Genomic DNA, 8,249 nt, shown 5'->3' on the forward strand with positions numbered 1-8,249 from the left:
CAGTGACTTGGACTCTTGTCCCCTTCGACAGAAGGGACATGCTGAGAGGCCACACGGCCAATTTCTCCGCGTTGCCAAGTAATAGAGCGAGAACATCGCTGATTCGAGACCCTTCGGCCTCACCACTGACAGGCGCCTCGAAGCTCCGTTACTTGGGGAGCTGAGGCCCGGGGTGTGTCTGCCCAGATTGGGGACCCAGTGACCCCTTTGCCCCACTGGCCCAGCTCCTGCCTCACCACCTTCCCTCCCCGACACCCACCCGCCACTCTGAGAACTTCAGCCTGGGCAGAGCTGGCAGTGCTGGCTGGTGTCTCTCACACACCTTCCTCCCCACTGGACAGGGTCGGGGGGGGGTCCCCATGTGGCTGAATTCCTGGGAACCCTGTCTCCTTCCTGAGGATCTACAGGAAAATTTGGGCTGAACTCATCCTCTCCCTGGGAAGCAATTAGAAGCATAATTAAAAGATCCCTCTGTCCCTAGACTGGCTCATTAGAGCTAATGAGAGAAAGGAGCAGGCAGTGTGGTGGCTCGGGGCGGGAGGGGGGAGTCTGGGCCGCACATTTGAAGCCAGGTGCGGGGGACGGAGTCCCTGGGGGCTGCGGTCTAGCTCTAGGTAATTGGAGAGAGGAATGCGCAGCTCACTGAGGCCCGGACAGGGGCAGGGAGAGCACGTGAGTGGGGGCTGTGCTTCCCAGACAATGTACACCCCCCAATCCCACACGAGCACTCCCATGAGATTCTTGAGCATCTGGGAGACGCCAGACACCTAGAGGCCCCAGACATGCTTTTCCACTCGATGGAGCAGCTCCAGCCCTTCAGGAAGACCCGGGAGCCTGCGGGGACACCTGGTTGGACCCAGACCTTCAAGAGCATGCTTGGGGCTCAACGGGCCCACCAGATAAATATGGAATAACCAGGTAGGATGAACCTGCTGGCTGCACCAGCTCTAACCCACTGTGCTGTGTGGCCTTGGGCCAGTTAGTTTCCTACTGTACGTGGCATCTTTCTCCATCTTTAAAATTTGGCACTAGCTCAGTTATTTTCAACTTTTTACCAGAAGTTTATTTGTAATGATGTCGTATGTCGAGCCTCTATCCATAAACAGGCTGAACCAGCCCTTTCCTGGGTTGGGTTGGGGTTAGGGGGTACAGGGTGACCTTTGGTCTCGGAGGTCCACCTGAGAAACCTAGGACTCCCATGGAGCGCACCTCACCATAAAGACGTTCTGTAAGGCCCCACTACTTCCGACAACTCGAAGCAGGAGCCAGGAACTACTTCCGGGTAACGATGGAGTAACTGAAATTCACGTTCCAGTTAATATTTCCAGTAATGTAATGGGACCCAAAGCCTCCTGCCCCAGGCAGAGAGCGGCAGTCACGGCCCCGAGATGCGGCAGTACCAGCCATGCTCCAGTCCGGCCATCACTGGGGTGCCTCTCTCCACTGCCCCAGCCGTGAGGGAGGACAGGGCACGGGCCAAAGTCCCATGAGTGGAGCAGAGCCAAGACCGTGAAATGGACTGAGCTGGCTTTGGCTCCGTGGCATGGCAGGTGAGGGACAGGCCGAGCCAGAGGACTGCGTGGGGTGCAGCTGCTCACAGATCTGGGGAGTGTGGTAAGTTTTGGGGTGGCTGTCGGGGAAGGGATTAGGGGTGACCTTTTCAGGTGTGTGTGGCACCCCCTCCTCTCACGTTGGCCTTCACACACAGCTTCCTAAAGTGGCCCAGCTCCCTCCGACACTGGGGCAGGGGCCCTTCCTGGCCTGACCCCCTTCCTCGCCGTGATCACACCTGTACACAAAGGCTCCCTGGACCCCGGACCCTGACTGGAGGTGCAGGGCGGGAAAGTCAGGGAATAAAAATGGCAGACTTTGTCCGTCTGCTTCCCCTCTGCAGCCTCCTCCAGGCCCTGCGGCCTCCTGCCAGCAGCCAGATGGGAGAATGGAAAGAACGTTTTGGGGGAGGGAAGGCATTCGCAGGCAGATGGATGCTGGTGGCTTTGACTCTAAAACCTGTTGCTCTAACCCACCCACCGAGCTTCAAGACGGAGACTCTCAGGAGGGGATGAGAGGAGCCAAGGAGAGCTGCCTTCCAACTCCAACTCCAACTCCAAAATGACACTTGGCATGTTAGAAAGTACCTGTCGAGGCCACCGGGCCCTGCTAAGTCTTGTTTTGTTTTTATGCTCTGCTTTGTTCCAAAAAGGATCAGAGGCAGCTTACAAAAATACCTAAATTACAACAGCATAAAAATAGATCAGAGGGAAAACAAGGCTGGAACGAACAGTGCAATGAACCAAGAAGGTGGGGCACGGAATTGTTGTCAGGGCAAGGCTCCACGATCCTCAAAGGTGGGCTGCAGATCGGGCTCTGAGCTTCCTATCGGCCAAAGCAAAGAGGGAAACCCACCTGTTATGAGACTTACAACCTCCACAAAGTTGAAACAATCCCCAGAGCAGCTCAGCTTTTTCTGACACTGGGGTCTGAGAGGGATTCTTGTAAGATCTTTGAAAGGGGCAGGGCCAGGGTCCCAGGCAACATCCTCCACAACAATCTCATAGCAGATACAGTCATGCGAACCCCCGTCAGGCTGTTTTTCTGCTCAGTATGAATTGAAAGCTAAATGCCAAGACACAGATCAATAAAACCAACTCTCTGGAGGGCCAGCCCTGAGCAATCCAAGTTATTCATCCAAGACACAGTTTAGATTCCTCCAGGAATCTAAGGCTCTCTCCACCTCAGCACTCTCGACACATGGGGCCCGATCATCCTTTGTGCTCGGGAACTGTCCTACACACCGTAGGATGTTAAGCACCAGCGGGCCTCTACCCACTAGATGCCCATAGCATCCCTCAAGCAGTTATGTCAATCCAAAATGTCCCTGGCCATTGCCAAATGTCCTGTCAGTGGCTGAACAGGACTGGTGAGATTTTTTTTTTTCTTCCCCATAAGGGACAATTTAAGACAAAAATGTTTTCAGGTCATGTGGTTTTGCTCAAAGCAAAAAAAAAAAAAGAAAGAAAAAAAAAGGCTTATGGAGTCTCATAGAGGAAAATATATATCCTTACATCTTAACGGAAAACTGGCACCGAATGTTTGTGTCCCCTCTACTGTCCCCAAATCCGTATGTTGAAGCCCCAACTTTCAGTGTGATGCTCTCAGGAGGTGTGGCCTGGGGGAGGTGATTAGGGTTAGATGAAGTCAGGAGGGTGGGCCCCATGATGGCAATTAGTGTCCTGATGTCAAGAGGAGGAGCCCAGAGCTCTGTGTCTACCGCGTGAGGACACAGCAAAACAGGAAGCGGGCCCTTACCGGACACTGAATCTGCCAGCCCCTTGACCTTGGACTCCGTCTCCAAGACCGTGAGAAACAAATGTTTGCTGTGTACGCCCCTGACGGACACCCAGCTGATGGAAAGGACGGGCCACTCCGTCAGTGTCTGGTGGCCCAGAGACGGAGTTCACAGCCAAGCCAAGAAGTGAGGCCGAGGGCAGCTCTATGAGTCTAATGGACACCCCACCGGAGGGAAAGTCAGGACCGGGGCCTCTCCCCCTGGGGCCCCACCCACTCCGCCCCAGCCCCCACTCAGGGTCAGGGTGGCTTATGCAGGCTGGGGGAAGAGGGGCCCCCCTTTGCTTGCCTGCCCTTGCCGCCCACAGCCCCTGGGCTTCGAACACAACGTGGGCACAGCTGACTCCCTGTCGATAGTGGGGGCCTCGAGGGTTTTTCCATCTGTGCTCTGTTCGCCTCGTCACCCCAGAATCATTTAGCAATAACAGACTGGAGGGCAGTCTGTGGTGACAAAAATGGAGTTTCTCCTCCAGACTCAATTGACCGAAAGGCAGATCAAACTTGTGACCTTGGCCCCTAATCCATCACAGTGAGCACCCCAGGCTGTGGCTGGGAGAATTCATCCGTCACAGTGTCCACGGCTGGCGGGCAGTTCTGGGTTCTGTAGAAGCCTTCCTTTCCTTCCCCCAGGTGAGGGCAGGGGCTTGTCACCCCAGGAGGTACACAGACTGTTCCCCGGGATGTGGGGATCGATATTAGAGTGCTGCTAACGGTCCTGGTCCATCCTGACCATCTACATCTGTGTTCGGAGCATTGAGCGCTTCAGGTCTGCGGGGTAGGGCATCTTTCCTGGGTTCCAGCACCTGCCCTGCTGGAGACCCTTCTCGGGGCTCTTTCGTGAGGAGTAGCCCCAGAACTTTACAGCCAGAGGGCTCTTTCTAAAATGCAGATTGAGCCCAACACCGCAAGGCTGGCTCCTTCCATGACTCCCAAGGCCTCAGGTTCAAAGCCCTTCCCCAGGCCAGGCTCCCAGCCTCTCTCTCAGCAGCCGAATTGCCAGATGCAGCCTCACAGAACCAGAAATGGTTTCCCAAATGGGACTGCAGTGCTACCTCTGGGAGCACGGGCCCATACCGCCTTGACAGTGCTCTACCTGTCGACAGCTTGGTTTCTTATCCGTCCTCCCAGAAACCTCTCCTGGACACTCAGGTGGGAGCTAAGCGGTCCTGTAGGCGGCGTGTAATGCTGTCTGTTTCCTGTTCATTGGTCACTTCCCCTCTGTCTCAGTTTCCTTATTCTTGCTGTACTAAATTATTACACAGTTAGTAGCTTAAAACAACACAGGTGTATCATCTCATAGTTCTGGGAGTCAGCTGAAATCAAGGTGGCTGCAGGTCTGTGTCTCATGCAGCTTTTAGAGGACACCTGCATGCTTTGGCTCATAGTTCTACTCATCTTCAAAGCCAACAGCGTAGCACATTCAAATCTTCAAATCCTCAAGTCTCTCTCCCTCTCCCCTTCCTCCCTCTGACCCCCTTGCCTCTCCTCTCACAAGGACCCTGTGATTGATTACCTTGGGTCCACCTGGATAATCCAGGATCACCTCCCCATCTCAAGATCCTTAACTAAATCACATCTGTATGTCCCTTTTGCCATGTAAGGTAACATAGTCACTGGTTTTAGACATTAAGCCGTGGGCATTTGGGCATTATTCTGCCTACCACACCCTCTTAGGCAGCAGCTGTGTCTTGTTCATTCTACAGCCTCTAAAGTGAGTAGAGGCTCAGAAATATTTTTGAGTGAGGGAATGAATGCATGAATGAATGAATAGCTACCCAGAGGCCAGGTGGGGCCAGAAGCTTGACCAGGGAAGCTGGAAGGACTGTGGAGAAGTAGGAAGAAGAAACTCGAGTGACACCTGAACTGCTGTCACCTTGTACTTCTGATCATTCATTTTTGCTGAGGGTCTGGGCCTGTGGTGTCCCCTGAGCTTCTGGTGACAGGGCTCCCTTGCCACAGGCACAGGGCAGTGGGTAGAGCAGGGCCCACGGAGGCTTCCCGCCAAGTCCCAGGACGCTTAGGGCAGCCTCCGTGGGCTCTGGGCACAGAAGCAGAGGAGAGGGGATGGTGACCTGAAGACCAAGGCACTCGGTAACAACAGCGGAGGGAAAAGCTCTTGGGACGCTCCCTTGGCCGGGGCTGGCTCCCTGAGCCCCAAACGTCCTGTCTCCTCGACTCTCGGACCCAAAGCACAACTGCCATGCCCACTCAGAAGCCTAGTCTTGCTCTCGAGACCCCCCCATGAATATCCCCACGTACATATTTCCTTTGCCTGTCCCCCCCACCCTGTTGCACCTCGCCTCGGCAGCCTGGAGGGAGCTGGACTTCAGGTGGTGTAGGCTGACCCTCCACTGAGTACGCCCTAATAATAGCAAAGGCTGGGATTCTAGGTCCTCGTTCCAACATCTCCCAGCTGTGCAGGCTTGGCAGTCTCTCCACCCCTCCGGACCTTGGTTTCTTTACCTGCGAAATGGGTAGAAGCAACCTGAACGGCTGCCATGAGCAGCGGAGGAGGCCCTGGGGTGGCTCACTGGTCACTATGCCTGAGCCCCCGGGGGGAGATGCCTCTCCCAGCACGTAGTTCCTAGAACCACCAGGGGCCCAGGGACCGAGCCCCCGGGAGAAGACAGGGCAGGACCTCCTGGTTGCCAGATCTCCCTGCCCTGCACTTCAAGTGGCCATTATGAGGCCAAGAGCTGTCCTCACCAAGTGGCATCTCTGGGGCATGAAGAGCAATGGAGAGGGCAGGGCACACTGGCTCATTGTCCCTGGGGCTACGTGGCAGCTGCTGTGGGTCACTGGGGCTCCCCTTACCCCACCCCCCACCGTGGCTATCCAGCTGCCAGGCCCATCCCCAGCGGCCTTAGTGCAGGCCCTCTAATGACATGTGAAGAGCATGGAGCCCCCACAGCACCTTCTGTCACAGCCCTTAGGGATGATCAGCTTGAGAAGGGGGGCCCCGTGGACCTGTGCAGGACACCTGGGGCCTTGAGCACCAGACTGCACCCGTCCCTGGTGCCTCATGGCCCCTGACTCCCAGAAAAGACTGTTTCCCGGTGTCACACGTGCATCTGTACTTCTCACTTACTGTCGGCCCCCCAAGGACATCCTGCCATGAGTCCCATTTTACTGCTTCAGAATCCAGGGCTCAGAGAGGTGGTTAAACGACCAGCCTAGGATTACAGGCTGGGGACTGGTAGAGCCAGCATTGGAATCCTGGCCCGTCCGATGCCACCGTCTGTACCCTTATCACGGATGAAGGGTGTCGAGTGGCAAGTAAGGCAGAGGCACGGACGCCGGAAAGGAGAGTGTGGCCGCATTCTGCCCAGAAGGGCACCAGCTGTGATTGATGCAAGGCCAGGGGGCCGGGCGCGGTGAGCTCTGCCAGTTTCCGGCTGCCAGAGAATTCTAGGGCTCCCAGCGACGCATTTACAAAGGGGAAGGAGCAGGGCGGTGCCTGTCTGGGAAGTCTGCAGCCGGAGTCAGACGAGAGCCCCATGATGATGGTGATCGGAAATGAGGACCCCTGTTTATGCAGTGATTTGTGTGTCCTGAATTAATTAACAAATGAAAACAAGAGAGCTGGGGAGAAGCTCCAGGGCACAGGAGAGCAAATTATGGGGTTCCAGAGGGATGTTCCAGAGCCAGGGCACCCAGCTGCCAGCCCTGGCCCCTTCTCCAGGGCATCATCAGGACAATAGAGGTGGTAGTGTGACGGGGTTGTGGGGGGCAGTTCCCCCAGCCTGAGCGAGATGGAGGGCTTTGGAGGTAGGACACGCAGATCAGACTCCCAGGTGACATTAATTAGCTACGGCACCTTGGCAGTCACCCAGCTTCTCGGTGTTTCTACGTGCTCGTCTGTGAAAGGGGTGAGGACTTTCGAAACTCAGTGTCTAAGTGGGAAGACGTATTAGTTTCCTGGGACTGCCGGAACAATTCGCCACAAAGGTGGTGGCTCGAAAGAACAGAAATTTATTTTCTCACAGGTCCGGAGGCCAGAAGTCTGGGCTTCTCTGTGTTCACACGGTCTTCTTCTCTGGGCCTTTTCTGTAGCAACGTGTCTCGAATCTCCTCTCTTTTTTCTCATAAGGAAACCGATCATTTTGTTTAGGACTCACTCTGAGTTCCAGAATGGTCTCACCTCGAGGTCCTTAATTACATCTGCAAACACCCAGTTTCCAAATTAGGTCACGTTCACAGATATCGGGTGTCAGGACTTGGGACAACCTTGGGGACAAGGATATTTCAATCTGCTATAGAAAGTATTTTGGTGAAGCAAAAGCCACGGATGCCAGGGGCTGTCATTCTTATGCCAAACTAACGATGGAGCATTGGGAGATGGGCATCCATCTCTGCAACATCTTCCCCACAGCCCAGAGCTCAGCCTTCCTGGGACTGTGGTCGCGGGGAGGCTCAGGCTTCTGGAAACTCCTGGATCCCTTCCCTTCCCTGCCTGGACTCCAGGCGTCTATCTCGCCAGCTATTTACTGCCATGGGAAGGCAAACACCAGCAGGCTCGTTCTCGTTGGCTCTTTGTGGCCCGGCAGGGTGCGGCCCACCACTCCGGCTGGAGGAGGGCGGTGGGTTCTGTGGCATCGAGTCCTGTGCGACTCAGAAGAACACCAGCTCCAGTGAGAGGGAAGGCCACAGAGGGAGCCAGGCCAGGAGGAGGGGAGGCCTGCCCTACTTAGAGCCCTACAAAGCTCCTTTGAAAGCATTTTCAGATGTCCCCAGCCCTGGAGGCAGGGGTGGCGTAATAATAATAAAACAACATTTGCATAGAGATTTCGTTTACAAAGCACTTTCTCAGGGGCGGGGAGGCGCTGGGGTGGCCCTGTGGAATCCTGGTGGGGAGGCCTCGGCCTGGGCCTCGGGTCGGTTCTGCCCCCAGCCCAGCTTGC

This window comes from Pteropus medius, unplaced genomic scaffold (assembly GCF_902729225.1).
Source record: "Pteropus medius unplaced genomic scaffold, Ma_sr-lr_union100, whole genome shotgun sequence".
In the NCBI taxonomy this organism is placed as follows: Eukaryota; Metazoa; Chordata; class Mammalia; order Chiroptera; family Pteropodidae; genus Pteropus; species Pteropus medius.